This window comes from Emys orbicularis, chromosome 10 (assembly GCF_028017835.1).
Source record: "Emys orbicularis isolate rEmyOrb1 chromosome 10, rEmyOrb1.hap1, whole genome shotgun sequence".
Taxonomy (NCBI): Eukaryota; Metazoa; Chordata; order Testudines; family Emydidae; genus Emys; species Emys orbicularis.
This window is the reverse complement of record NC_088692.1, coordinates 51,751,126-51,773,721: the sequence shown is the minus strand read 5'-3', so window position 1 is coordinate 51,773,721 and position 22,596 is coordinate 51,751,126. Positions and strand designations below refer to the sequence as shown.

Below are 22,596 nucleotides of genomic sequence, written 5' to 3'. Positions count from 1 at the left end.
CCTACAAGTCTACTCAGTCCTACTTCTTGTTCAGCCAATCGCTAAGACAATCAAGTTTGTTTACATTTACGGGAGATACTGCTGCCTGCTTCTTATTTACAATGTCACCTGAAAGTGAGAACAGGAGTTTGCATGGCACTTTTATAGCCGGCGTTGCAAGGTATTTACATGCCAGATATGCTAAACATTCATATGCCCCTTCATGCTTCGGCCACCATTCCAGAGGACATGCTGATGATGTTCGTTAAAAAAACAGTGTGTTAATTAAATTTGTGACTGAACTCCTTGGGGGAGAATTGTATGTCCCCTGCTCTGTTTTATCTGCATTCTGCCATATATTTCATGTTATAGCAGTCTCGGATGATGACCCAGCACATGTTGTTTGATTTACGAACACTGTCACTGCAGATTTTGACAAAATGCAAAGAAGGTACCAATGTGAGATTTCTAAAAATAGCTACAGCACTTGACCCAAGGTTTAAGAATCTGAAGTGCCATCCAAAATCTGAGAGGGACGAGGTGTGGAGCATGCTTTCAGAAGTCTTAAAAGAGCAACACTCCAATGCGGAAACTACAGAACCCGAACCACCAAAAAAGAAAATCAACCTTCTGCTGGTGGCATCTGACTCAGATGATGAAAATGAATATGTATCGGTTCGCTCTGCTTTGGATCGTTATCAAGCAGAACCCATCATCAGCATGGATGCATATCCTTTGGAATGGTGGTTGAAGCATGAAGGGACATATGAATCTTTCGCACATCTGGCATGTAAATATCTTGCGACGCCAGTTACAAAAGTGCCACGCGAACGCCTGTTCTCACTTTCAGGTGACATTGTAAGCAAGAAGCAGGGAGCATTATCTCCTGCAAATGAAACCAAACTTGTTTGTCTGAGTGATTGGCTGAACTAGGACTGAGTGGACTTGTAGGCTCTAAAGTTTTACATTGTTTTATTTTTTAATACAGTTATTTTTTTGCATGTAATTTGACATTTGTAATTTCAACTTTCATGATAAAGAGACTGCACTACAGTACTTGTATGAGATGAATTGAAAATACTATTTCTTTTGTTTTCTACAGTGCAAATATTTGTAATCAAAAATAAATATAAAGTGAGCACTGTACACTTTGTAGTCTGTGTTGTAATTGAAATCAATATATTTGAAAATGTAGAAAACATCCAAAAATATTTAAATAAATGGTATTCTATTATTGTTTAACAGTGTGATTAATTGCGATAATTCAATCCCACCCAGATTTTCCCTTAGATTATAAGAACAGAGCATCAGGTCCCAGGATCCAAGTGTCTACTGGTGTTCAGGGCTAGTCGTATGTCATTGTTTCCCTGTTCTCCCCCCATCTGCCTGTATCCATCTGTTGTCTCTTGTCTTATATACGGATTGTAAGGTCTTCGGGACAGGGCCCATCTTTTTGTTCTGGGTTTGTACAGCACCTAGCACAATGGGGTCCTGGTCTATGACTAGGGCTGCTAGGTGCTACAATAATACAAAAAATAAGAATTCCTACACATTTACATACAATAGTGGGGAGAGAGTGATCCTTCCTGGCACTCACCCCTTCTCTAAATGGCTCCTACTGCTCTTTCAAAAGAGGTTCCTGTGCTCTCGGTCCACCCGACAAGGGTCTTGCCCTTCTCGCCCATTAGATGTTCTCTGTTTGCTAAAGTGTGTGTGGCTGGTATAACAGCTTAAAGTAGAGGACTGAGACTCAGGAGATCAGTTCTACTCCCCAGTCTACCACAGCCCTCAGGCAAATCACTTAATCTCTGTGCCTCAGTTTTCCTGCCTATGCTATGGGGGTAATACCTACCTCCCAAACCTGTTGCAAGGGTTAATCTTGCATGTTTGTAAACTGTCCTGAGATCCTTAGAGAGAAGACGCTATACAAGCAGGATGATGGTGCTACAGGAGTTAATGGTTGGATGGAAGCTGCCAGGACAAGGCACAGTGTTAATTATTATTATTATTAGAAAAGAATCACTTACGGTGCTGCTGCTGTGTTCCCTGCCTGGAGTTGGGCTGCCAAGGGGGGCATCTTAGCACAACCGCATCGCTCCCATGGCCCTAGGACTGGCTCTGTGGCGTTCAGCATAACTTTGCTTTTGTGCTCCTAACACTGTAACAGATAGGTTCAGAAAGTGCTTCAAGTGCAACTAGACAGATGGAAACCGAAGCTAACGCAAGCCCCAGCCTGTGAGAGCTCACTTCAGTCCCCGACGTGCAGGCGTGAGTTTGATGTACATAAATGGCTGATCAGCCGCCTAACTCCACTTTTGCACAAAGCCCTGCCCTACGTGTTTTGGGGAAGATGGGAGGGCGTGTCCTGGGTTGCAGGTTTGGATCCAGCCTTCCCTCCTCTGATGGGTGGGATTTAAGTGACGAGTTTCAGCTAGAGGCCAATCCCGTTTGGGGGGCGTTCCCATCCATTCAGGACTCCTCGCCTGGGCTTTGAGGGTATGTAACAGCTGCTTTCAATTTAGTCCCCAATATTTTGGGCGTTTGGGGGAGGGGGGGTTTAAGGTCACCCGTCTCAAATCGGGCCAGAACCAGGAGAGAAAGGGGGTGGTAGGCGGAGCTGCTGTTAATCAGGGTGGGAGGGGGACTGAGCAGTCGGATCCGTTGAGGAAGAGGGGAGACATTAAAAGCAGTTTTTCCCCGAGTTTTGCTTTACCCTCGCTCTCCCTCCCCGTCCCTGCACGGAGATCCGAGGAAGAGCAGGCATTTGGCCGGGTGATATGCGTGCTGGTGGTGTTTGTTTAACATCGCGCTGGGATCCATGCAGTTTGGGGGAGAGGAGGAGGAGCAGGGACACTTCACTTCCCCCGCCCCTTATTTTGCTTGGCAAAAACACAGCTGCGCTGCGGGTCAAGGTCCCGAGAGGAGGTTTAGGAGTTTATTAAGTAGATTTTGGGGTGCGGGGGTGGCTTTTGCAGCTCGGCTCGGTGCAGGGCTTTGCAGGCGTTGCCGGAGCGTGGATCTAGTTTACAAATCCCAAGGCCGGATGTCTTACTAGCAGAGAGGGCGGAATCGGAACCCGTAGATTTGTGCTTCTTTACGTGAAACTTGTTGGGGGGAGGCGTGTGAATGGATCTGCCAAGAGGCAGCTGCCAGAAGGGGGGCGCGAACTGCAGCTCTAGTTTCCTCTCTCTCTCCCTAAACCGGCAGCTGTGTGATTGTTATTTTTAAATTCACACCAAAACAATCCTCGCCGGAGCCCCGCTGAATGGAGCGGGGCCTCTAGCAGCCGCCGTCGCGTTCCATTTCCGAACGCAAAGTAGCCAGGCACCGGTGAACGTTCCAGCGCCAAACCCCTGTTGACGCGCGAACGTTCTGTTACCGAACGCTTGCTACCTGCCGTGCACTGAGCCCACTTTGCGACCCAAACCGGAGCAGCCGCCTTCCTCTTGCTCTCGATCCATCGAGCTCTCATCTCCCAACTGATTGAACCGGATTCCCTTGGCAAACATGGAGTTGCATCTCTAGTCTCCACCCCGCCTCCTATGCCGGTGGGAGGGAAAGATGGACAGCCCCGGGGTTGGGCTACCCCCGCTGGCCCCTTTTCTCCCGCAAGCCGGTGGTCCTTGCAGCTTTCTTGCAGAGCGGCTCAAAATAGTTTAAAGAAGCAAAGGAACTGTGAAGGTCGGGGACGGAGGGGTCGAGTTGGCATGGTTCTGACCCGGGGAAAGGAAACACTGCAGAGGGGGCGTCCATCAGTTGCGGGAGCCAGGGACGAGGGTTTAGGGTGTTGGACTGAGCTGCATGGAGTTAGCTACCGTGACGGGCTGGCCCTCTGCCTGCTGGACTCGCTGCCCGAGGGACGAAAGGGGCTTCCTTGCGCTCATTAGAGCGCTAGCAAAGTGAGGCCGCGCGCCGCCGGCAAGGCTGGGTTCTGGGAGGGGGCGGGAGCAGCGGGCTGGAAAGCGAAGGAGGGTTCACGTTACAATTTACAAGGCGTGGATTGGGGGAGGGCGGAAGGGATTCTGCCTGTCCTCTCTCTCCAGCCTAGGGGAGACCCCACCGGGGGAATCCACTCCAGAATCTTGCCAGCCTGAGTCGTTTTCCCCCTTTCGTGCTGGAGGGATACTGCTGTTTGCAACCTCAGCTATGGAAGCAGCGTAACCTGTCCGTAGTGCCTACTGCATAAGGCTGACTGAGTGAATACGCAGTACACACACTCAGTCCTCCCCCTCCCCCGCCCCCTTCCTCGCTATGTAGTCATAGGGCGGGATTAGGCCTTCTTCTTGGGTAGAAGAATTAGCCCCACCCCTTGTGCTTTATTGGTTAGGGTTTCCAAATCGCCCCGCCTATCAGAAGACCTGACTGTATTTCAGGTTGGTCTCCCGCCCCAAATGGTAAAGGACTCCCTAATTCGGTCGGGAAGAAGGAGGAGAGAAGTTTTCCTCTCCTTGGAGCTGATTGGTAGAAATGAAAGCATTGATCCGCCCCCTTCTGCCTCCAAGGGAGGGAGAATGGGGGAGCGGGAGAAGGCAGGTCCGGTGACTTCCCCCATCGTCCCCCCCCACGTGTAATAGATCCGCCCCACGTGGGGCGCAGCCATCCCGGAAGTGAAGCTGCGCGGTCAATGCTGGGTGGGACTTAGGGACAAAAGGATTCGCCCAGAGATCAGTCAGATCTTTCCGGCAAAGGGATAGAGAGAGGCAATCCCCCCACCCTCGATAAGCCCTCCCGCTGGGGCAGGGGACCACCTGCCAGGGTGCCTCTTTCGTAATACAATCCCTCCCCCCCACCGGGCAAAGGCAGGGGTGACTGCTTAGGACATTTTCGGAGGGAGCTCTCTCCCGCACCGCGTTAGAGTCACAGGCCAGCCCCCTTCTCTTCCAGCTTCCGGGGAGGGAGAGGAGGCGGGAGAGTCATCCTAGCTTTGCTCTCTGGTCTTATATTGCTTGGCAGCAAAAGCACTTGGCGGTCCTGTTTCCTCCCCCGTGTCGCACGTTTTTTGTTTGTTGTTGTTGTTGTTGTTGTGTTTTGTTTTGTTTTTTTGAGCGGGAGACAGCAGAAATCCAGCCTTGGTTCACTCCGGAGATTTAACTCGGAGACTGCACGGAATCTACCTGGCTGGGTACCTGCAATACTACAGCTCACCCGCTTGTGGGTCTCTCCCCCCCCCCCCCCCCCGCCGCATAGTACGCCCATGAGGTGAAAAAATGAGGTTAAGAGCGAGGAGCAACATACATCGAGCTTGGTTTCGGGTTTTTTGACGGGCGGGGGGGGGGTTGGTAATGAGAGAAACTCCCCCACCTTTTCCCAATTTCTTTTCGCTCCTTCCAAGTCCAGCCTGGCGCCAGAACGTTTGGACTGCCCCGTGGAGGCATATTTGTACTTTTCCCCTTCTCTGAGATCTATCCTGAAGGTAAAGAGTGTAGCCCAAAGTTTGGCACACCGGCCCCAGCCCTCCTCAGGTCAGCGTATGGGAAAGAGGATGGCTTTCTCCAAATATTTTGTCAATGTGTCCTCCCCCCCTTCGTGTCTTGACCGTGTACCAGCTCCTCCCTTGCTGTGATTCCCCCCAGTCCCTGGATAAATGAGTTTCTGTCACAAGCAGACTGCTGGGTTGATTTCAGTTTAGGGGGCTGTAAAGCTCTTTGGCTGTGGATCGCACAATGTATCTGCCCTACGGTTAGCTACAAATCCTGTACTGTGTAGTCAGCGAGGAGCACAGAGAGAGGGAGCTCTGCGTGCGTGTTGCTTGTCTTTACTACCATGTACTTCTATGTCCTGAAACGTGGAAATTGTGTGTAATCTGCAGTACAGTACGTGGATTTTCCCTTAAACCCTGTTTTACCCTAGTGATGTCGTGCTTTGCTTTACAGTAGGGGTGGAGTCTTAACCGCTCGTATGCTTTCAGGGACAGAGTTAACACGTAGAAAAAGGGGTATCAGGTTATTCCAGGCACTAAGGGGGCAAGGCAAAGGAGTAAATCACCCCAGTTTTTTGGTACGAGTGACTCGCTCGGAATGGTGAGACAGTCCAATGCAGAGAAATCGATTCCTTCCCTCACTGCTTTTACTAGGCTCAGACTCCTAAAAAGATGTGAAGCCTCATTGAAGTCTCTCTCTTAATTCAGAACTACAAGTTCAGTCATGTTGGAAGATATTTTAAAACTAAAGCCTGCACGTCTGCTCCAAAGCTGCTGCGAGCTAGCTGGAGGCGTGTCTGCTGGAGGAAGCTAAAGAGGGTTTAATAGTAGCTCTCACTGTTTGTGTGTGTACATGCACTAAAGAGAACGTGTGAGCTAGGGGTGCTGGCACTTGAGGATTTCTGAGCTGGCTGGGCGATGCATAACCTGCTCACCTTTTTATTTTAATTACTATCATGCCTCGACATATGAATCAGAAAGTCGCTTGTTTGAAACTGCAGCAACAGGCAGCATCCCGCCACCCAGTACTATAATTAGTAGGGTTATAAGTGGAAGGTGAGGGACAATCTCCAAGTGATCCAGATATCGTCCCTTTTTACACCAGGGGAGAGAAAGGAGTTGTGTGGGCAACACACAGCAGAGGTATAGAGCCAAATCTTTAAAATAGCATCATCCATATGTTTAAGACCTGTGTGCTTCTTTGCCTTGATTGTCCCATGCCTATTACAGTAGGCTCTTCTAGTCAGGGAGGTGTCTTTTCTCTGTGTACTCTTGACTGTATCTGAGGTACAAAATATACTTCCAAATAAGGTTTCTGGACAGTTTTAAGGCTTGGAATAGAAAGTGTGTGTAATGGTATTGGCCTTTGGGAGGTGGGAGGCAATAAGAATACAGTTTCATTAGGGTACCACCAGAAGGTATCTTTCATTTGTTGTCTGCATGGTGACAGTTATTAAATGCCAAGAATTCATTGTGATTTACACTGCTAGGGATTTATTTTGACTATCCTCCTCTCCTTTGGATACATTGGGCTTGTATTGAATGGATACACTGTGTCACTGACTTCTGTAGGAAGGAAGTATTGAGGATGAGAACTGTACATGTTCCTGGCGTGGAGAAGCCTCCAGGGCAGTTGGTCAGTGCTCCAGAAGTCAGCGGTGATGGAAATACATTAATTCCTGTGTGGAATTAATAAAGCAAAGTCACTGTGGTGGCTAAAAGTGATCTAAGACTTGGATTTCCATCGCAGTTATTTAGCGATGGGGTCATGCAACTTCAGAGTGCTATTTTATAAATAAATGCACGCTTTATTTTTTGTTGTTGTTTGTTTGCCTTATGGGCCTGTTTGTCCTTTGAGACAAACTTAATGCTTCCTCGCAGAAACTTTGAGGAAAAAGCTTTCGGACTAGAGGGAAAATGACAACTGTTTAATCCTATGGCACCTTTTTCTTCCATGTGAGGGTAAAAACATACCTGAATTTTATATTGGAATAGAAATCTACCTTCCCCATCTGCTTCCGTTTGGAGTAGCTCTGATCCAAAATGTGCTCAAATTGCTCAATAGGTGACCCGTAGTTCTTTGAGGCTGGATTCCAAATCCAGGGTTCGTGGGTTAATGCGATGCGACCACCACGTACAGCTTTGGTGTTGTTTAAAAAAGGTGTTCTTAAATAGTGCCTGTTTTGGTGTATGGTTTCACTTGTTACTTCCTGTAAAGTTGCTGCAAGTTTCAAACAGGGTTGATAGGAGTAGAAGGAAACTAATTACCTTGCTTCCTCGAGGGCAGTATCCAAGAGGTTTCATCCCAGTTTAAATTGTATGCAAGCGGAATAATACCTCACAGATAATCTTGAAGCTGGGTAGTATGATTGACCTCATGCAACTTGTTGCATTAATGCATTACTAGAGCGAGCGCATAGCTGCTGAAGTTTGGTGCCTGCGTGTATTAAACTGGGCTACTGGCCGTGCGGCTGAATCTTGTTGTACCCATGCATCGTGCGTTAACGATACTGGGCGTAGCGCCGCTGCAGCGTGTAGAGTTGGACAGAACTGGCGCCCGTGCTGCAGCAGCTTGTTGCACCCGTGCATTGTACAGTGTTAGTACACGTGCTGGGGCCACCCTCTAAAGCAACATGGGTGCAGGTACAGGGCATGCAGTGAACCCAAGGGAGTAGCTGCTGCCCCCGAGATTGTGGGTGGATTTGCAGGGGCACGAATCTGGATCCACTTGCAGATGTAAACATTCCACAAAAGGGCTCCCTAGAGAGGGGGCGGAGCTTCCTAGTGGCCGGGGGCGGAGCCTGAGATAGGGGGAGTCTAGGTTTGACCGACGTCCACCTAATCCAATCGTTGACCGGTTCCTGTAGGCGGCATTCAATGAGAGGGGAGTGGAGGAGGGACTGGGCGGGGCTTGTTTCCTATACGGACATTTTTCCTCGGTCCCCCCCTTCACATCCCCTTCCTGGGGGTTGTGTCCAATAGGGGCGGGAGATGGGGGTGGGCACTGCGTTGTGATTGGGAGAGGCGGTGAGTGGCAGGCAATGTACCCAATGGAAGCGCGGGGGTCTCCCCCCGGGCCGGGGAGGGGCGGGATTTCCCGGGGAACAGAGAAGCGGGCAGCGCTCGGCCGCCGCCGAGAGACGGTTACTCCATTTTACCCCCCCCTCACCGGAGCCGACCATCCCTCGTATCCGCCCAGGCCCAGCCGCCCCTCACCCCCTCCACTGCCCGAGCTGAACAGCCGCCGCCCCCGCTGGGAGGAGGAGGAGGGGCCCGAGGACCCCCCCCACCCCGCCCGGAGCAGCCGCCGGGGCGCCCTCCCACAGCCCGACACCGCCAGGGACCGTCCCTCTCGAGTAGCTGCCAGAGCCGGGGCGGGAGCAGCCGCCGCCGACCCCGCCAGTGGCGAGAGGAGGGGCCCGAGGGCCACCCCCGCGTGAGGAGAAGGGGCCCGGACAGCCACCGGCGGGGCGCGATCCCCCTGGGCACAGGGGCGGCTTTGAGGTGAGCGCCGAGGGGTCGGGCGGTGTGACAGTCCCGCCGGGCGCCGCGGGGGGCGGGTCACTCCTTTCCCTTCTCGCTCTCCGTATGGGGCGGGGACTCGCGCCGGTGGCCCGCGCGCTTCGGGCGCCACCGGGGGAGGGGAGGGAGAGCAGCCTCCCATGTTGCGTCTCCCCGGGGGTTCCCTGCCCCGGCGAGCGGGCGGTTCCCTACAGCGGGCCCTCGCGTGCGCTGGACACAGGCAGCCCCCCCCTCCCCAGGTGCAGAACGTACAGGGAGCCCCCTCCCCCGGCGAGCGTAGCGCAGAAGTAGCCGACTCCACCCTCCGTGCCGGTCGGGTTGTCTTCCCGGGCTCTGGATTAGCGGAGATGAGCTTCCCGAGCCGTTTCCTTCGCTTCGGATCGCTCGCATTGCACATGTAGCCGCCCCCTTGCCCAGGGAGTCGGTGCAGCGGATATGGGCCCGCCTCCCTTTCCGCGTCAAACTCCCTTCCCCTAAGAACTGAGTGCGTGGAGTATATGCCGTACTTCGAGAGCCCGCGGGCTGCATCGCACTCAGCCCACCCCCGTCGTTCCCTTACCGGAGTCCATCCTCCGGTACCGAGTGCATTGCACACGGGCCCCGCCCCCGTCCCTGGGACACCCCTTTCATTTCGGTACTGGATGCGTTCCACGCAGGCTCCTCCCTCTCCCCTTCTGCTCTCACCCCGGTGCTGGGAGGGTGGCACCCAGCCTCCTCCCCCGCGCCCGTCCGTCAATGCTGGCATTGCACACAGGCTCCGCCTCTGGGACGCCGCCTTCCCCGTAGACTGCACACAGTTAGCTCCTCCCACTCCCCTTCTCCGTTCGTGCCGGTCCTGGGTGGATTGTACACAGCCTCCTCCCCTGTACTCTTCGCTTATGGGGGCGTTGCATTTCGGCTCCTACCCCGCTCCGATCCCTTACCGGAGACTCGCGGTCAGCGGGTCCATTACATACAGCACCCTTATTGGGGACCCACTCCTTATGGTCAGTCAGTCTCAACTAGTTGCACGGAGCAGTATTGACCCATGCAGCGGTTGCGCTCGTCTAGCGGTTCGCCTCGGCTGTATCCCAAACACTCCGGGGTAGCCGACTGGATTTGATTCCTGCAGCGAGGCAGCGGTGTTCGGAGGTCTCCTTCCTTAACTCTTAGCAGGATGGGTAACTGGACGCTAAGCACTAGGTAACTGGCTGACGGAAATAAGCTCGGTCAGCAAAGGCCAGTGACTTGGGACAGCCTGTCTTTCACGTGCCCGTGATGAGTGTCTGGAGGGTGCCCAAAGCACATCCATACCTCCAGCCGAGTTAGAGCTGTGTTGTCCACTGGGGCTCCTGCAGGCTCACTCGGGTTATTTAAGGGCATCGGGGTGAAGTCGGGGCAGGGGTGTGTAGAGGGTTGTTTTGCATTTTTGAGAGAGAGGCGAAAGACTGTCCAGTGGTCCTTTATACTGCAAAATACCCGATCACGGGGGAGGGGCAACCAGTCACCTCGCATAGTATAGTATGGCTGGAGCTTCTGCTTTAATCATCAGCCTCTTGTGCCTGTGTAGTCTGTCCTCAAATGCTCCATTCATGTGCAGAGCCAGCTAGGAGATAATCAGGCAGAGTGAGCATGCTGAACTGCAGAAGATGGGCATAGTTACTACAGAGTATTCCTGGGTTGTTGTAAAATATCCAGTGTGTAATACTTCAGTTTGGAGAATTTAAATCTCTTGTTAATGATGTACATTTCTATGGTAATCAGAAACCTCAGGTTTTTACAGATTTAAAAAAAATACAGGCTGCCTTTTAGTACTTTACTCTCACTTGATTCCTCATTGTACACTGCATATTGTTTACAAATGCTAAGGAACAGGGAGCTAAACAAAACATGTTTGAGGTGTGGAAATAAACTGAACTGAGTTGTGTTAGTGTGGATGAGCAGCTGAAAATGATGACATCAATGGAGTTTCTGCAGATTTTTTCATAGAACTTAACTAAAATCTTCAGATTTCTTCCTTCAGCCCACCTTGTTAATCACCATATTAATAGTATAAAGTAGGGGTAGTCAATTATTTTTTTGTCAAGGTATAGTCAAGGTCCAGACTCCAGAGAAGAAAATAATAATAAAAAAAAGTAAATAAAAAGATTTTGGGATCTGTTCAAAAGTACCTGGTGGTCTGGATTTGTCCTGCAGTCCAGCAGTCCACCTATTGATTACCCCTAGTGTACAGTAACTGTTTTGAGTATTTCCTGTAGAAAGTATTATTTTAAAATTTAAAAACAATATTTTACATTGCCACAGTTCCTAACAATAAATATACCTGATTTGGTGCCTGATTCTGCTGCTCCTTTTTGGTTTTGGACACAGCATCACTTATGAGTAACTGGCCTATTCTGCTTTCACTCTTTATACCCAGTCTGAAGGGACACGTAGATTTATTAGAATTTCCAGATTGCTTTTGAAATAACTCCTATTGAATGACTGTTGCAGTTTCTAGATAGAAATACTGCAAAGCTACGCATAAGAATCCTGTGCAGAATAACAGAGGCATGTAGGAGTCTGAGAATTACTCTTATAGTATTCTGCTACTAGCATTAATTTTTTAAATATTTTAATCAAGAACTGGCATCCTTCTCTACATGTACACTCTTCAGTCTTTAAACTTATCAGTGGCCTTCACTGAGTGTTTTAGTTTCAATATCTTTGGTTTTTTTACCCCTTTGCTTACTTACATCAATAGAAACTGCATTAGGGTTTTACCTGGGGTTGTAGGTAACTGGGAATGGTATTCTCATAAACTGTAGAAGCATTAATATATTTTGTATTTGTCTTGTCAAATGCCAGATTCCTTCCTTGAATCTGGGCCAATGAAACACAGACTACAGAGTGGTTTTTTAATAGTATTGCCTATATAGATGTGACATCAGTACATGCACCAATATAAACTGGTATCTGCTTAAGATACGTCTGCTGTATCAGAGCAAGATATATTTTATTTGGACCACTGAAACTGTGTGTAAAACTGACAAATATTTGTTTAAATTGAAGCTGCTTGAGTGACCAAAAGTGTCATGAGGAATGTGTGAGCTTTTTGATTACCAGCTTTTTCTGAAAAACTGCAATCCAGAACTAGAGTTTAGTCTAAGTATATTAGATGAGTGGGATTTATTTCATAGAGCTGTGTTAGGCACAGTACCAACCGGAAGGGGTCAAAAATTATTTAATATAAATATAGGCTTACCTGTATTTAAATACAATTTTCAGCTATGGCTTGTTTAGTGTCTGCTATAAGTGAACAAACTTATTTAAAAGAACACTTTGTACAGTGAAGCACCTTTGAATTAATATCTAGTTAAAGAATAGCTGTCTAAGGTGGCCTTGTGGTGGTGGTCTGTACTGCTGTGCCTGCGGCCCCGGCCCAGGTTTGATTTGAGGACTCTTCTTCTCTGTGCCAACTGTTTGAGCCAGTGATATGCATCAAGTATGCCCCTCAGCTCCTCACCCCAGTCTTGCAGTGTGTTCTGGGTTCATGCCCCCAGCCTGCATGTCCTCAGCTCCCCACCCAGAGGGCAGGGTTTCCCCAGATGCCTGCTCACATGGAGGAGGGGCCCAGGGGGACAGAGAGAATCTGAGTCTTTCAGAGTGAAGAGGCCTCCCCAGATGCTGGCTTGTATGAGGGGCAGGGAGAGGAGCCCAGGTCCCCCTAGAGGGGCAGATGCCCCCAGATTCTGGCATACAAATACCAGGAGAGACTGTGGAGCTGACAGGCTCACTACCCACCCACCTGAATATCACCAATATTGAGTGATGGAGACCATTTGGGCCACAATCAGAGCCACGGTTTGATTCCCTAGGTCTGCTCAAAAAAAGTTGGTAGAATCTGTCAACCTTAAGAAATGCTTCTTCCTCTCCACCCCCAGGGTTCTATATCTTGAGAACTTCTTGCTTGGATGACCCCAAATTTGGATCACTAACACTACCCTGCATCCCCTTGAGGCATACTAAATTTCAAAACAATATGAGTAAGCATGTGGATTTTAGAGCATTTGAAGTCAGCAAAAATGAGTTTTCAGCCTTAACTATAGCAGAGCTGTTTTTCTGCAATAATAAGGGCTGCAGTATGGAGGGGGGAAAAGGTGTGTGTTTAGAAAATGATTGTATCCTCAAGAGTGTGATTGGGATTCAGTGGACTCTGTGTGCAAGGGTTTAAAGAAACTTTCAATATACTAAAAGGTAAAGTGTAAAAGAAAACTGATGCAGTAAAATAGAAAACTATTAAATAATACTCTATTAATGAAAATGTTTTAGGAAATGAGTACTACCTTAAATCAGTGTCTAGTAATAAGATTTTAGTGTAACAAGATGCCCAAAAAATCGCCTCTGCTTGAACTGGTATATAGGTAAAATAATAAAATAAATTAATGGAGATATCCTGTCTCCTAGAACTGGAAGGGACCTTGAAAGGTTATCAAGTCCAGCCCCCTGCCTTCACTAGCAGGACCAAGTACTGATTTTGCCCCAGATCCCTAAGTGGCCCCCTCAAGGATTGAACTCACAACCCTGGGTTTAGCAGGCCAATGCTCAAACCACTGAGCTATCTCTCCCCCATTAGTTGTGTGCTATCTCAATGCAAATCTGTGAATTCCAGATGTCCTCAGCAAGGATGATGGCACTTCAGATTCCATCTTAGCTTTCACAGAGCAGGCTTTAGGATAAAGTGGCACTGGTAAGTTGGGTTTGTTTTTTTGTTTTTGTTTTTTTCCCCTTCTACCATGGGTGACTTTAATTGGCCCTTTTGTGAGCAGTGTTGTTGATCTCGTGGTTAAGGCACTGGATTGGATCTCAGGAGATTGCAGTTCAATTCCTGGCCCTGCCACAGACCTCCTGTGTGACCTTGGGCAAGTCACTTAATCGTTCTCAATTTTCAATACAAATGGGGATAAATACACCGCTACCTCGATATAACGCGACCCAATATAACACGAATTCGGATATAACGCAGTAAAGCAGCGCTCCGGGTGGGGCGGGGCTGCGCACTCCGGTGGATCAAAGCAAGTTCAATATAACATGGTTTCACCTATAACGCGGAAAGATTTTTTGGCTCCCGAGGACAGCGTTATATCGAGGTAGAGGTGTACTTTCCTACTTAATGGGGCTGTTGTGAAGCTAAATTTGTTAATAATTGTCATGCACTCAGTGATGGAAGTGATTATACACACCTAGATGGCATCTAGATTCACTAACAATTAGACACACTTAATTTTGCTAGCTGCAAGGACTGTCCTGGCTGTCTTCAATCTCATACTACTTGGCACAGAGGTACAGGTCTGACTTCCCAAACAACATTGGGTTTAGTTAAAATATTGGCTTTCAGTGAAATAGTGTGGAGACTGTTGTCTACTGCTACCACTGGAGACAAGTGTTGAAGAAATAAGAGTAATATTAAGGAAATTGAAATTGTTATTAAATGGTAGTAAAGCTATACATTTGCCAGTGTCTCTGCCTTGAACAGCATATGGATACAGTGCCATTATAACAAAATACCACAGACACTGAACTATGGACAACTCAAATTAAGAAATACTAGACTGACTGGAGTTCTTGAAGGCATGTAAAGAGGAGATGTTTTTCACACTGGATTACAATATGCAATGGTTAGATCTCTTCAGATTTACTTTGCCTGCTGTTGTGATGTGTCATTCATGGTCAGGCCAGTCAGGGAGCAATCAGTACAGGCCTTGTTGAACATGTAGGTCTTGGAATGAGAAATATCATGTTGAAATTGGCACACAAACCAGTTTAACTTCCAGGATTTATAAATCGTTTTCTGTCCAGATTGTAGTTTTGGTCTTCTCCAGCATTGGAAAGTTTTTATGGTTGTTAAAGCCAGAGCAGAAAATGGAGGCCTATAATATGTATTCCTCTGTCTGGATGGAGTTGTGCTCGTAGTTGCACATTTGTATCTTTTTCCTCCCTGTTGCTGCATTCTTAGGTATTCTGAGCACTAATGATGGAAGAAATGTTCTTGTAGAAATTGGACACTGTGGAGGTGGGGAAATTTACTTCTTATGTGAAGTTTTGATTCACTTCGTGTTTTCACAAATTATTGCTGTGTAATTAACAGCTGCTGCTGTGACAATGAGTAAATTAATGCCTCACCGCCCCTTTTCTCATCCTCCCTTTTCATGTCTGGGTTGAGGTGAGTGGGGCTTAAGATTGCCCTAGCTGCATCTAGTCTCAGGCCTAGCTAAGATCCATATCTGCATAATCAATGGGCTGCCAGCACTTCACCTTGCTGTCAATTCTCAGCATTTCAGGGAGTTCATTTAATGTCTCTTCAGTATCATATTAGATACGTATATGGTCCCCAGTTCCACAGTATCTGAGTGCCTCACAATCTTCAATAAATATTTGTTCTAGCACGGGGGTGGGCAAACTTTTTGGCCCAAGGGCCACATCTGGGTGGGGAAATTGCACGAAAGGCCGGGGCAGGGGGTTGGGGTGCGGGAGGGAGTGTGGGGTGTGGGAGGGGGTGAGGTGTGCAGGAAGGGGCTCAGGGCAAGGGGTTGGGGCAGAGGAGGGGTGCAGGGTGTATGAGGTGGTGCAGGGCTTTGGGGTGCAGGAGGGGTGCGGCAGGGGTTTGGGGGCAGGAAGGATGTGAGGCACAGCAGGGGGCTCAGGGCAGGGAGTTGGAGTGCGGGGTGCAGGAGGGGTTCGGGCTCCGGCCCGGCGCTGCTTACCTGGAGCGGCTCCGGGGTGGCAGCTGCGCGCGTCAGGGCAGGCTCCCTGCCTGCCCTGACCCTGTGCCGCACCGCGCCGCTCCCGGAAGCAGCCGGCACCACATCCCTGCGGCCCCTGCAGTGCACGGAGCCCTCTGCCCTCTCTCCCTCCCCCCCACCCAGGCGCGGGGCCCGCGGCACTACGGGGGTGGCAATCCCGCGAGCCGGATCCAAAGCCCTGAGGGGCCGGATCCAGCCCACGAGCTGTAGTTTGCCCACTCCTGTTCTAGCAACACCACTGTGAGGTAGGTCAGTGCTGCTTTTCCCATTTTTCAAATGGAAAACTGAGGCACAGAGCAAATAACTAGCCCAAGGTCACATAGGAAGTCTCTGGCAGAGCAGGAAATTGAGTGCAGATCTTCTGAGTCCCAAGCACTAGCTAAGATTTCTTGTTTCCCTCCCTCTACGCACCACTCTTTCCATAGTCCAAATGAGAAGAAACTTTAAATGTTTCAGGCTATTTTACTTTCTCAGGTAAAATCTATCCCTGTCTGACCCCCTCAGTTCCTCTCTCCCCAACTTTTCTGTCTCTTTTCTCCTCCACCCCCCTATCCCCAATCCCATTTGATTTCTTGTTCCGCAATCCTTTTATTTCTGCTAATGTTTTAAATCACCAAACCACCTTTCTTTTGTCCTTCGGATGTGTATGTGTGTGTAGATTTCTAAGGTCCACTTGTTTTCTCTCCATATTGGGTCCTCTCCTCATTTGGAGACCCTTTTCTCTCCCTCCCCTCCCTTCATTAAATCAGGTTTACCAACCTCATTCAGGCCAAGTCTATACTACACACTTACTTCAGTATAACTGCATCACTCAGGGATGTGGATTTTTCACACCCCATAGTGATGTAGTTAACCCCCCAAGTAGACAGCGCTATGTTGGTGGGAGAGCTTCTCCTGCTAACATAGCTACCACCTCTTGTGGAGGTAGAGTTATTAAGCCAATGGGAGAGCTCTCTCAGGTCAGCTTAGCACTTCTGGTGAAGACCCTCTATAGCGGCGGAGCTGCGCTGATGCAAGTTTGTAGTGTAGACCTGCCCTCAGTTAATGCAGCTCTGTATAGTGTCTAACATTTAAAAAACAAAGTAATAATAGAAGTATCAGCGTTGCACATATTATAGTGTTAAATCTGTATAAAACCTTTTAGGAACATATGTTAAAACTTCAGACAGCTTGTGAAAAGATGGGAATATATTGAGCTCTCCCATTTGTAAGAAAGGAGACAGTCTAGGGATACATGTACAGTATGTGACTACACAGTTTGCATAGCCTTTCTCAGAAATCTCTTACATCTTTGGGGATTGAGATCTTCTTTCTCTGTGATCGCTGTTCCATGATTAGTTCTTGAAAAAGGAACTCATCTGCCAAAAGACTCCTAGTCCTGACAAGTGTTCAGATAGAAGACCTTTAAAAATTACATTATTCTCATTACCATATTGCTCTTTTTCCATTTTGTGTTTAACAACTTATCTCAGATCTGTAGAGCTGGAAACCAGTGCTTAGATCATCTGAAAGCTTGGAATGACCAATATTAGTTTCTAGATCTGCAGGTTTTTGAGATCTCAGCTGGTAAAATGTTGGCATTGAAGTCTTCAGCAGTGGGTGAAGAAGCAGGATGATGATCGGGCTCTCCTCCTGGGGAGGAGAAGTTAGAAACCACTTTTCCTATTTTTACTCCTAATTTTCAGTGGTTGAGTTCTGAGGCACCTGTTCTGCAAGCTCAGTTCCAATCCCCCTGATTTGTTCACTCCCTTTCAGTGTGTCAGCGTTGCTGCTCTTGCCCATAATGTTCCTTCAGGAGATGCCCTTGGTACCTGAATGGAACTAATGTGCTTCTGGTCAGTTTCATTTTGCTAGTCCTATTGAGCTATGTGAAGAGGAAGGGTTGAAAGTGTGACAAACAAGAGAAGCCAGGTGTGGCACAGTGCTGTTAAAGAGAAAGGAAAGGAAAGACACTTTCTTTGTTCCTACCCTCACTTCAGCAGCAGAAGATGCTGTCTTTGTGCATACTTCTCCTGCTCTGCATGTCCCATCAATAGTAGTAAGCAAAACAGATCAGCTGGGGAAGCACTGCGGGCAGGAACAACAGAGGTATGCTCTTCTTGTGGTCTTTTCCTGGATGGGGAATTTTAAAAAGTATGTGGAAGGGAGGATGATTTCATATCATCTTGTAAAAGAGCCTAAACATAGCAAGATAGACTACAACATACTCAAATTCAAGATATTAAGATTCTTGGCTCTTTGGCTTTGAGTTGTGGAAAGAAAGAGTCTGTTTGATTAATGGTTGCCATGTGTACTGGATCAAGTGACCTTTCAAGTCCAGTAAGTTACCTGTTCTGCTGTCCTAGTCACTGTAACTTAATTTTTTTAAATGAAATAATAAGAGTTCCTACCATCTTCTGGCTCAGAGTCCTATTGAGTACTCAACACATTTAAAATTAGAGTTACTGGTATGTTGCACAGCTGACTCACTTTAGGGATTTAGAATTTCTAGAACTCTTACCTGTAAGCAGGTGCTTGAGTAAATGTTATGTTCTGGATGTAGAATCCAGACACAATCTGGGTTAATCTATTTCTTTGTCCTTTTAGTCTACAGTAGAGTCTTAGTGTTAGAAAAAAGCCTTTTTAGTACATTGGAAATATAAATAAAAATAATATAGTATTTATGTTTTAGCATCCTGAATCAGTGCATTGTCCTTCATCTTCGAGTCCTTGATACTCTATCTAGGTACTTAAATGGGTCACAATCATTACACGTATCCTCAAAACAATATGTGTGCTTTCCCCAAGACAAATGCATACATTTTACAGGCTGTCTAAAAGATGGCACAAGTGCTGGGATTTTTGCCCCGTTATTGACTCTGCAGTCATGTCTTCAACTAAGAAGTGTACCTGCCCCTTGGAAGGGTCAGTGGCATTGAAGTACCCGTGTGACTGAAATTTGGAAATGTACAAATTCCTCAGTGATGCCTCCCTGGTCTTGGTCACACAATCTTCTTTCCTTCCTTACCAATCACTTTATGGATGGGAGAGCCTTCTAGTAATGCTCTTGGAGGGAGGGATTTTCAACAAAGCAGGAGCTCATTGCATCTCCCTTTTAATGAGGAAAAGTTATTTGGGGAAGCACTAGATCAAGCCTTCAGGAACTCAGTGATGAAAATAAAGTAATTCCAGAGCCCAAGAGACCATATTTGTCTTCTCACACTAGAGACTGGTTGTCATAATGAAGATCTCCACCCAGGCCTTGGTATAGGCCAGCATTCCAGAGATTGTACCTGACCAGAGCCCCTTGAGCCTGTCCCTCTCCCTCTGAAGCAGACTTCAGCAGAATAGAGGATCATTGAGTGCTCTCTGATTTCTGCATGTTACTCTGTGGACTTTTGTACCTTTCTGCAATGTTACAGGTTTTTCCCCTGGCCATTGGCTCAATCTCCACAAAGAGTGTAGCGGTGGTGGAGTCACAGAGGAAACGTCATATTCTTCCATATCTGGATGGCTGGCGGGTGAAGGTCTTCGCTCTGGTAGGAACAAGGGAAGCTGTCCAGGAATCAGCAAGTCTCTTGATGTGGCTGGGATTTATGATCAGATACAAAAAAGCAAAACCTGATCCTGTGTCAGCAGCTGAGTTAATATGGTGGTAGGAATGGGTCTTCCATCACAGAAAAGAGTACAAACTGCAAGACAACTTAGCGGAGCAGATCAGAGCATCCTCCAGCATCTGAGCCAAGAAGATGTCTTCCTTAATTGATCTAGCTCTGTAGGTCAGGAAGCATTTTGGTTCACAAGCTGCTCTCTCAGTGGTGACCAAAGGAATGGGGTGGGAATTACTTGTGAGGATTCAGCATCCCTTGGAGCTCAGGCAGTCCTTGCAGTTATGGGAGAGATGTAACTAAACTCGAAGTTGGAGGTCACTTCAGGACCTATGATTTGGGGTAATGACTGATGCCAGCCTCAAGGGTTGGGGAACCACTCTGCAGTCCCATTCATCCCACATGGGAGAGATCTCTGCATGTGAACTGGCTGAAGTTTAGAGTAGTGTGTGCTGGTCTCCAAGGACCAGAGACAGGAGTAAGCAGTGTTGCCTGGATTGCCAGCAAGCAGGGTAGTGCCAGGAGTGGAAAGCTGTCTCAGGCTGTAGTTATTTTTGTACATTGGGCAGAACACAATTTGTTGCTCACTAAAGAGGTTCATGTGGCATGGTCCCTCAACATTTAGTCTGAGCTGCTGAAATTCCATCTGAGGGATTGGTTGCTTAGGACAGGGTTTTTTCCATCTAGTCTGCACTCTTTGGGATGAGTGCCCCGTCAATGTCTTGTTTGCAACAGTGAGCAACAGCAAGTTTCCAAAACTATGCACCTAAATCGAGGAATCTTAAGCTTTTCTCCATAAATGGATCAGGCCTTCCGCTGTATAGCTGTATTTCCTCGTCCCTCTCATCTCAATAAAGAGGCAGTTGTCCCAGAGTGAAAACTTAATCTTGTCCTCCACTTTCTTTGGTGGGTAATTGTTTAATTCCTGTCCTTTTGCTTTGAAGGAGATTTTTGCATCACACTCAGCTGTCCAGTTAACTAGCAGAGTTCCTGTTTGAAATGATTATTGTAATGCAGCTGGGATTTTATTGTATTATGATGCCTAGAGTCCTGTACAGATTATTTTTTAATTTAAATAATAAATAATTGCTTTTGAACATGGTGAGGGCATTGAAGTTCTCCTTTTATGGCTTCCAACGGGGCTAGAAAAGATGACAAAGCCTCTAGGTCTTTAATGCATGTGAATAATCATTTTTCTATTAAGGAAACTTTAATTTGCACTCAAACCCTCCCCTTTGAGTGAAGGTTTATTTCATGGGGCATAGTCACTTCTTGGGCCAAGAGGAAGTTTGTGGATGAGCTCTGACAAGCAGCAATCTGGAGTTTGGTCCACATGCTCAAACACTAACCTTCACTCTGTAATGGTGAATCTGTGGATGTGGCCTTTGGATATAGTGCTAGGAGCTGCTCTCAGACATGAGGTATCCTAATCTCCCAGGTAGTGAGCCTGCATGGTATATCCCAATCCAAAATATGGGACCTCCCATTATAGAAATAAGGCTTTTGGTATTCTCTTGTAAACTCACTTTCTGCACAGGAGTACCACCAGTCTGGAAGCCCAGCCTAGTCTGAGTTCTAACTGGGTTATTGACAGTTTTCATACTTCGTTATATTAGCATTAGATGATGAGTAAGCATTCAACTAGAGAGCGGAAGCAGCTACAGTGCTTGCAGGGGAGTGGAGGTGCCAAAGCTTCATCTCTGCTACCTATCACTAAGGGTATGTCTACACTACGAAATTAGGTCGATTTAATAGGTCGATTTTTTTAGAAATCGATTTGATACAATCGATTTTGTGTCCCCACTAAGTGCATTAAGTCAGCGGTGTGCGTCCACAGTACCGAGGCTAGCGTCGACTTTCGGAGTGTTGCACTGTGGTAGCTATCCCACAGTTCCCGCAGTCTCCGCCACTCATTGGAATTCTGGGTTGAGCTCCCAATGGCTGATGGGGCAAAAACATTGTCGTGGGTGGTTCTGGGTACATGTCGTCAGGCCTCCCTCCCTCCCTCCCTCCCTCCCTCCGGGAAAGCAATGGCAAAAAATAGTTTCTCGCCTTTTTTCCTGGGTTACCTGTGCAGACGACATACCACGGCAACAATGGAGCCCACTCAGCTCACTGTCACCGTATGTCTTCTGGGTGCTGCTGGCAGACGCGGTACTGCAATGCTACACAGCAGCATCCCCTTGCCTTGCCTTGGAGACGGCAGACGGTGCAATACGACTGCTAGTCGTCGTCATCATCCCATGGGTGCTCCTGGCCGACCTCGGTTAGGTTGGTCGGGGGCGCCTGGGCAAACATGGGTGCTCCTGGCTGGCCTCGGTGAGGTCGGTCGGGGGCGCCTGGACAAAAATGGGAATGACTCCAGGTCATTCTCTTCTTTAAGTTTCGTCTAATGGAGATTCAGTCCTGCCTGGAATATCATGCCAGCTGGAGGCTTCTGCCTCAGGCTGCTCTCTGTCGGCAGCATCGCACGGTCACACCTACCCCAGCCTACCCCTTGCTCCCATGGCTCATGAAGCCTGGACTGTAGTAAGGAGCAGTTCAACTATAGGCTGAGCAAGTGCATAATGGTGGTAGAATGTGCCTTTGGACGTTTAAAAGCTCGCTGGCGCAGTTTACTGACTCGGTTAGACCTCAGCGAAACCAATATTCCCATTGTTATTACTGCTTGCTGTGTGCTCCACAATATCTGTGAGAGTAAGGAAGAGACGTTTATGGCGGGGTGGGAGGTTGAGGCAAATCGCCTGGCCGCTGATTACGCGCAGCCAGACACCAGGGCGGTTAGAAGAGCACAGCAGGGTGCACTGTGCATCAGAGAAGCTTTGAAAACCAGTTTCATGACTGGCCAGGCTATGGTGTGAAAGTTCTGTTTGTTTCTCCTTGATGAAAACCTGCCCCCTTGGTTCACTCTACTTCCCTGTAAGCCAACCGCCCTCCCCTCCCCCCTTTGAGCTCTGCTTGCAGAGGCAATAAAGTCATTGTTGTTTCAAATTCATTCATTCTTTATTAATTTGTCACACAAATGGGGGGATAACTGCCAAGGTAGCCTGGGAGGGGTGGGGGAAGAGGGAAGCACAGGGCTGGGGTAGTTGTAGGGGCACTCCCTAGAATGGCATGCAGCTCATCATAGAAGCGACATGTCTGGGGCTCTGACCCGGAGCGGCCATTTGCCTCTCTGGTTCTTTGGTAGGCTTCACGCGGCTTGCCTGAGCTTCTTAAGTTTCACGCGGCACTGCTGCGGGTCCCTGTTATAGCCTCTGTCCTTCATGCCCTTGGAGACTTTTTTCAAATATTCCAGCATTTCGTCTTTTGGAACGGAGTTCTGATG

The 22,596-nt window shown here is 48.2% G+C and overlaps 1 protein-coding gene across 1 annotated transcript in view; it reads left to right on the top strand.

Annotated features, from left to right (window-relative positions):
* Positions 1-2,446: 2,446 nt before the first annotated feature.
* The window catches only part of SIN3A (SIN3 transcription regulator family member A), a 69,830-nt gene continuing 49,680 nt past the window's right edge, over positions 2,447-22,596 (top strand). The window contains exon 1 of the mRNA XM_065412777.1: positions 2,447-2,475. The gene's annotated coding sequence lies outside the window, so the exon portion shown is untranslated. The remainder of the gene's footprint in view (positions 2,476-22,596) is intronic.